Genomic DNA, 7,072 nt, shown 5'->3' with positions numbered 1-7,072 from the left:
GCAGTTCTTAGAGGGTGTTCCTGAGGAAATAGAAAGGTACATCCTAGATGGGAAGCCCAAATCTGTAATTGAGGCGGGGGAGATTGGAGCCAAATGGGTGGAGGTGGCAGAAAAGAAAAAAACTATTAGCAGTTGGAGCGAATATCAGAAGGGGCAACCTGAAACAAAACCATACCACCGGGGGCAGCCCAAGGCCCCACCTACATCCCAAGGAAAACCCCAAACCCCTTATCGTCCCACCACACCAGTCTCCAGCAACCCACCTCACCCCAGTGACCAGTCCGCTGGGCGATGTTTTAAATGTAATGAGCTGGGGCATATAAAGGCCAACTGCCCCAAGAACCCCAACAGATTGCAGTTCATTACACCAGAGTCACACTAAAGGTGCCCAGGCCCAGATGCCTCCCAGATACCCTCAGAGCGAAGGGAAACCGTGACTGTAGGTGGGAAGAAGGTTACTGGGTGATGGGACACTGGAGCACAAGTGTCAGCTATCCACCAATCCTTAGTGGACCCCAAATTCATCAACCCAGAGGCCCCAGTGACAATTCAACCCTTCATGTCAAACTCTTTAAACTTGCCTACAGCCAAGTTGCCTGTCCAGTACAAGGGCTGGTCAGGAATGTGGACTTTTGCAGTCTATGATGATTATCCCATTCCCATGTTGCTGGGGGAAGACTTGGCCAACCACGTGAAGCTAGCCAAGAGGATGGGAATGGTCACCTGCAGCCAGGCTAAGCAAACCTTCACACCTAGCTCTGTTCCTGAGCCTTCTACAAGGGCCCAGTCTGTGTTACCTGAGACCCAAACTGAGGTGATGGAACCAGACCCCAGGCTCATGTCTGCGGCAGCAGTAGTGGATCCAGTCTCAGAGACCCATACAGAGCCAGTCCCAGAACCTGAACTGGCGGAGCAACCAGCACCAGAACCATTGCCAGCACTGAATCCAGCACTTGCAACCCCGTCTACAACTCCAACGCCAGAGTGCACCAGCGAGCCTGCACTGGCAGCAGCAGATAATCCTATGCAAGAGGCTCAGCAGGAGCCTGAAATACAACATAGTGCACCAGCGGAGAGCGGTTCATAGTCCACGAAAACAGCCCAATCACATACATCGCTTCCAAAGGGACCAAGCCCAAGTCCACAATCCAGTGAGGAACTGATGTCTCCAGCATCAAGGGAACAGTTCCAGGCCAAGCAGGAAGCAGATGACAGTCTCCAGGGAGCTTGGACGGTGACACGGAGCAACCCACCACCTCTCAGCTCTTCTAATCGATACAGGTTTGTTGTAGAAAGAGGACTTTTATACATGGAAACTCTTTCTGGTGGACACCAGGAAGACTGGCATCCTCAAAGACAGTTGGTAGTTCCAACTAAGTACCGGGGAAAGCTCTTGAGCTTAGCCCACGATCATCCTAGTGGCCATGCTGGGGTGAACAGAACCAAAGACCATTTGGGGAAGTCCTTCCACTGGGAGGGAATGGGCAAGGATGTTTCTACTTATGTCCAGTCTTCTGACGTGTGCCAAAGAGTGGGAAAACCCCAAGACCAGGTCAAAGCCCCTCTCCAGCCACTCCCCATAATTGAGGTTCCATTTCAGCGAGTAGCTGTGGATATTCTGGGTCCTTTCCCAAAAAAGACACCCAGAGGAAAGCATTACATACTGACTTTCATGTATTTTGCCACCCGATGGCCAGAAGCAGTAGCTCTAAGCAACACCAGGGCTAAAAGTGTGTGCCACGGATTAACAGAGATTTTTGCCAGGGTAGGGTGGCCCTCCGACATCCTTACAGATTCAGGAACTAATTTCCTGGCCGGGACTATGAAAACCCTGTGGGAAGCTCATGGGGTGAACCACTTGGTTGCCACCCCTTACCACCATCAAACAAATGGCCTGGTGGAGAAGTTTAATGGAACTTTGGGGGCCATGATACATAAATTTGTAAATGAGCACTCCAATGATTGGGACCTAGTGTTACAGCAGTTGCTCTTTGCTTTCAGGGCTGTACCACATCCCAGTTTAGGGTTTTCACCATTTGAACTTGTGTATGGCCGCGAGGTTAAGGGGCCATTACAGTTGGTGAAGCAGCAATGGGAGGGATTTACGCCTTCTCCAGGAACTAACATTCTGGACTTTGTAAACAACCTACAAAACACCCTCCGAACCTCTTTAGCCCTTGCTAGAGAAAACCTACAAGATGCTCAAGAAGAGCAAAAAGCCTGGTATGATAAACATGCCAGAGAGCGTTCCTTCAAAGTAGGGGACCAGGTCATGGTCTTGAAGGCACTCCAGGCCTATAAGATGGAAGCGTCATAGGAAGGGCCATTCACGGCCCAAGAGCGCCTGGGAGCTGTTAACTATCTCATAGCACCCCCCACCTCAAACCTCAAGCCTAAAATGTATCCTGTTAATTCTCTAAAGCCCTTCTACTCCAGAGAGTTAACGGTTTGTCAGTTTACAGCCCAGGGAGGAGATGATGCTGAGTGGCCTGAAGGTGTCTACTACGAAGAAAAAAGTGACGGTGACGTGGAAGAGGTGAACCTCTCAATGACCCTTGGACGTATGCAGTGACAGCAAATCAAAGAGCTGTGCACTAGCTTCACGTCAATGTTCTCAGCCACCCCAGGATGGACGAAACGGGCATACCACTCCATTGACACAGGTAATGCTCGCCCAATTAGAGCCCAACCCTACCGGGTGTCTCTTCAAGCCAAAACTGCTATAGAACAGGAGATCCAGGACATGCTACAGATGCATGTAATCCGACCCTCTAACAGTGCATGGGCATCTCCAGTGGTTCTAGTTCCCAAACCAGATGGGGAGATACGCTTTTGTGTGGACTATCGTAAACTAAATGCTGTAACTTGCCCAGACAACTATCCAATGCCATGCACAGATGAGCTATTGGAGAAACTGGGACGTGCCCAGTTCATCTCTACCTTAGACTTAACCAAGGGGTACTGGCAAGTACCGCTAGATGAACCCGCAAAGGAAAGGTCAGCCTTCATCACCCATGCAGGGATGTATGAATTTAATGTGCTCCCTTTCAGGCTGCGAAATGCACCTGCCACCTTCCAAAAACTTATAGATGGTCTCCTATCGGGATTGGGAGAATCTGCCGTCGCCTACCTTGACAATGTGGTCATCTTTTCTGATTCATGGGCAGAACACCTGGAGCATCTACAACAAGTCTTTGAGCGGATAAGGGAGGCAGGACTAACTGTTAAGGCTAAAAAGTGTCAAATAGGCCAAAACAGAGAGACTTACCTTGGACACCAGGTGGGTCAAGGAACTATCAACCCCCTGTAGGCCAAAGTGGATGCTATCCAAAAGTGAACTGTCCCAAAGTCAAAGAAACAGGTCCAATCCTTCTTAGGCTTGGCCGGATATTACAGGTGTTTCGTACCACACTACAGCCAAATCGCCAACCCACTGACAGACCTAACCAAAAAGAAACAGCCAAATGCAGTTCAGTGGACTAAAGAATGTCAGAAGGCCTTTAACCAGCTCAAAGTGACACTCATGTCTGACCCTGTGCTAAGGGCCCCAGACTTTGACAAACCGTTCCTAGTAAACACAGATGCATCTGAGCGGGTTGTGGGAGCAGTTTTAATGCAGGAAGGACCGGATCAAGAATTCCATCCTGTCGTGTTTCTCAGCAAGAAACTGTCTGAGAGGGAAAGCCACTGGTCAATCAGCAAAAAGGAATGCTACGCCATTGTGTATGCGCTGGAAAAGCTATGCCCATACGTTTGGGGACGGCGTTTCCAACTAAAAAACGACCATGCTGCGCTGAAGTGGCTTCACACCGTCAAGGACAATAACAAAAAACTTCTCCAGTGGAGTTTAACACGCCAAGATTTTGATTTTGAAATACAACACATTTCGGGAGCTTCTAACAAAGTGGCTGATGCACTCTCCCATGAAAGTTTCCCAGAATCAACTGTTAAAATCATCCTTGAAATGTGGAAAATATTGTTAGTTTTTATATAGTCAGTAGGATATCTAAAGGTACATGTGTCTTATTAACTCTGTTTTCTCCTAGAGCTCCAGGAAGAAATCACAGCCAGCGTGGAACCGGCTGTCCAACACTATCTGTGATTTGGGGGGCGTGTCATAAATATAAAGGGAAGGGTAACCACCTTTCTGTATACAGTACTATAAAATCCCTCCTGGCCAGAGGCACAAAATCCTTTTACCTGTAAAGGGTTAAGAAGCTCAGATAACCTAGCTGGCACCTGACCAAAAGGACCAATAAGGGGGACAAGATACTTTCAAATCTGGGGACGGGGAAAAGGCTTTGTTTTGTCTGTTCTTTGTCTGTCTGTTCTGTGTGCTTGCCGGAGACAGATCAAGAAAGCAAGCAATCCAACTCCATTAGTATTAGTAAGTACTAGCGAAGGAATGTGTTAGCTTACTTTTATTCTGGCTTGTGATTTCCTTTGTCTAAGAGGGAGGTTTATACCTGGTTTTGTAACTTTAAGGTTTTGCCTGGGTGGGGGGGAAATCCTCTGTGTTCTTGAGTCTTTTGTTATTTTGAAAAGTACTTACCATCCCGATTTTACAGAGGTAATTCTTTTACCTTTTCTTTAATTAAAATTCTTCTTTTAGGAACCTGATTGATTTTTCATTGTTTTAAGATCCAAGGGTTTGGGTCTGTGTTCACCTGTACCAATTGGTGAGGATATTATTCTCAAGCCTGTCCAGGAAAAGGGGTGTAGGGGCTTGGGGGGATATTTGGGGAAGATAGGGCTCCAAGTGGCCCTCCCTGAATGTTTGTTTAAATCACTTGGTGGTGGCAGCGTTACCTAATCCAAGATACAAGGAAGGATTTGTGCCTTGGGGAGTTTTTAACCTAAGCTGGTAGAAATAAGTTTAAGGGGTCTTCATGCGGGTCCCCATGTCTGTACCCTAAAGTTCAGAGTGGGGAGGGAACCCTGACATGCACAATGCTCCCTTGTAATGTTGTTTGGCAGCCATCTGCTTTGTCCACTGCTTGCAGAAAGAGCAGCCCATTGGAGCTAGCTGGTGGGGGCTTGGAACCAGGTTTGACCTGCAGCTCCCCTATGTTCCCTATGCAGCAGCTGCCCAGCAGGCTATCAATTGCCGGACAGTTCAGCTGTCCCTCCCCCGCAGTTTGCTGCTCCTGCCCTCTGCCTTGGAGCTTCTCCCGGGAGCCTCCTGCTTTCTGTGTGTGGGGACAGGGGGAAGAGGGGTGCTAATGTCAGGGTGTCCCCCGCCCTGCTCCTGTTCCCTGCTTCTTTACCCCATCTCCACACAGCATGGTGGGGGACACGACAGGGCTCAGGATGGAGGGAGCTTGCTGGGAGCAGCTGCTGTCTCAACTTGCTGATCTACTTAAAAGGGCAATGTACTTAGAGTGGGGTCAGTGTACTTAAAGGGGCAATGCACGCCGCTCTCTCACACACACGGTGTGTGTGTCTGTCTCTCTCTGCCATGCTCTCTCCTCTCCCTCCATTCATGCTGCCTTGTAGAGTGTGACGCTACATTAACAATGTGTTAACCCTTGAGGGCTCAGTTCATCATTTAGCAGTAAGGCATTCTCTGGGAAATATCCCATATCCCACCCTCTTCGACCCTCTGACTTCACCACCTCAACCAAGCTTCACAATCATCATTGCTGTGTACAGTATTAAATTGTTTGTTTAAAACTTATACTGTGTGTGTGTGTGTGTGTATGTATATATATAGTCTTTTGTCTGGTGAAAAAAAATTCCCTGCCCCCACCCCCCCCATTTACATTAATTCTTATGGGGGAATTGGATTTGCTTAACATCATTTCGCTTAAAGTAGCATTTTTCAAGAACATAACTACAATGTTAAGCGAGGAGTTACTGTACTGAAAATTAAGGCTGGGCTCTTCAGAGAGGCAAAGGAGTTAGACACCCAACTCCTACTGACTTTCACATCAATTTGTCATCCCCTGTTAATCCCACCCCAAAGTTTTGTTTATTCTATGAACTTCTACAGAGTGAGAATAATTCAAACAACCCACACGCTGACCTAAGCGGACCACTCCTTTTCGGCTCATTCTCCATGTCCATTCAATCCTTGGTCCTCTGTGACCAGCAAGAAGCATATTATTATGGTGGCAGATTTTGTGCTGTTTACCTTTATCCTTTAGTAAATGGACTGTGAATTTATTTCACATAGGCCAGAAAAATGCCAACAGAGGGTAATGATTTTTCATCACTGTACTGGCTAATTAAAAGTAAAAAGGGTACCGTAATTCAATATCAACACCCTGAGCTGTCTATTGTTTTTACATGCTGATTTATGTTGAGAATGGGATTGATTTATTCCTCTGCTGATCAATTCTAAGTCTATGCCATGACCAGAACATTATAAAAAAATATAGGCTATTTTGTGTTTTAAAAAACAAATTAATACGATGAAACCTTTACTTCATCAGGAAAAGCCAATGAGAATAACCTTTCATTTTGCAAAGTGATCTGCCCAAGAAATATTATGTCTATTTCAATTATTTAGATTTAATGAGGAAAAAACCCACATAATATTGCTATATTTGATGCTAGCCCAAACCACACATTGTTAAGTAGGAGATAAGAAGGGAAAGCTTTCTTTACAGAAGTTTGCAACTTCTGCTATATCACTACTGAAATGTTCACCTGAGCTTGGTTAAACCAACATCTAAAAATAGCAACATGAAACATTTGTGTGCTTTGGGGCAGGTATTGCATTTACACTATAAGCAGCTTAAGCTATTTCTTCAGCATGCAAGATTTCTTTTCTACCAAACCTCTTCTTTTGTGGTGTAGCAAAGCGACGATTCACCGGTGTGGTGCCACTTGCTGCATCCTGGGAATTAGCTCTCCAGCTCCGGATCGCCCTCTGCTGGCCAATGTCCTGCTTGCCACTGGCCCCCATGTCCCTCCTGGACCCCGGTGCCCCTTTACCTTGGGTGCTGCCCCCTGGCTGTACTCCCACTCTCTGGGCCTCCCCACCCAGGGGAACCCCCAACCCTCTATCCCCACCTCACCTCAGTGACTACTGCCAGTCATCATCTAGCCCTCGCTCACTGGGGCAAAC

Source organism: Terrapene carolina, unplaced genomic scaffold, assembly GCF_002925995.2.
Source record: "Terrapene carolina triunguis isolate 2854851 unplaced genomic scaffold, T_m_triunguis-2.0 Scaffold210, whole genome shotgun sequence".
Lineage (NCBI taxonomy): Eukaryota > Metazoa > Chordata > Testudines > Emydidae > Terrapene > Terrapene triunguis.
This window is presented reverse-complemented; position numbering follows the sequence as displayed.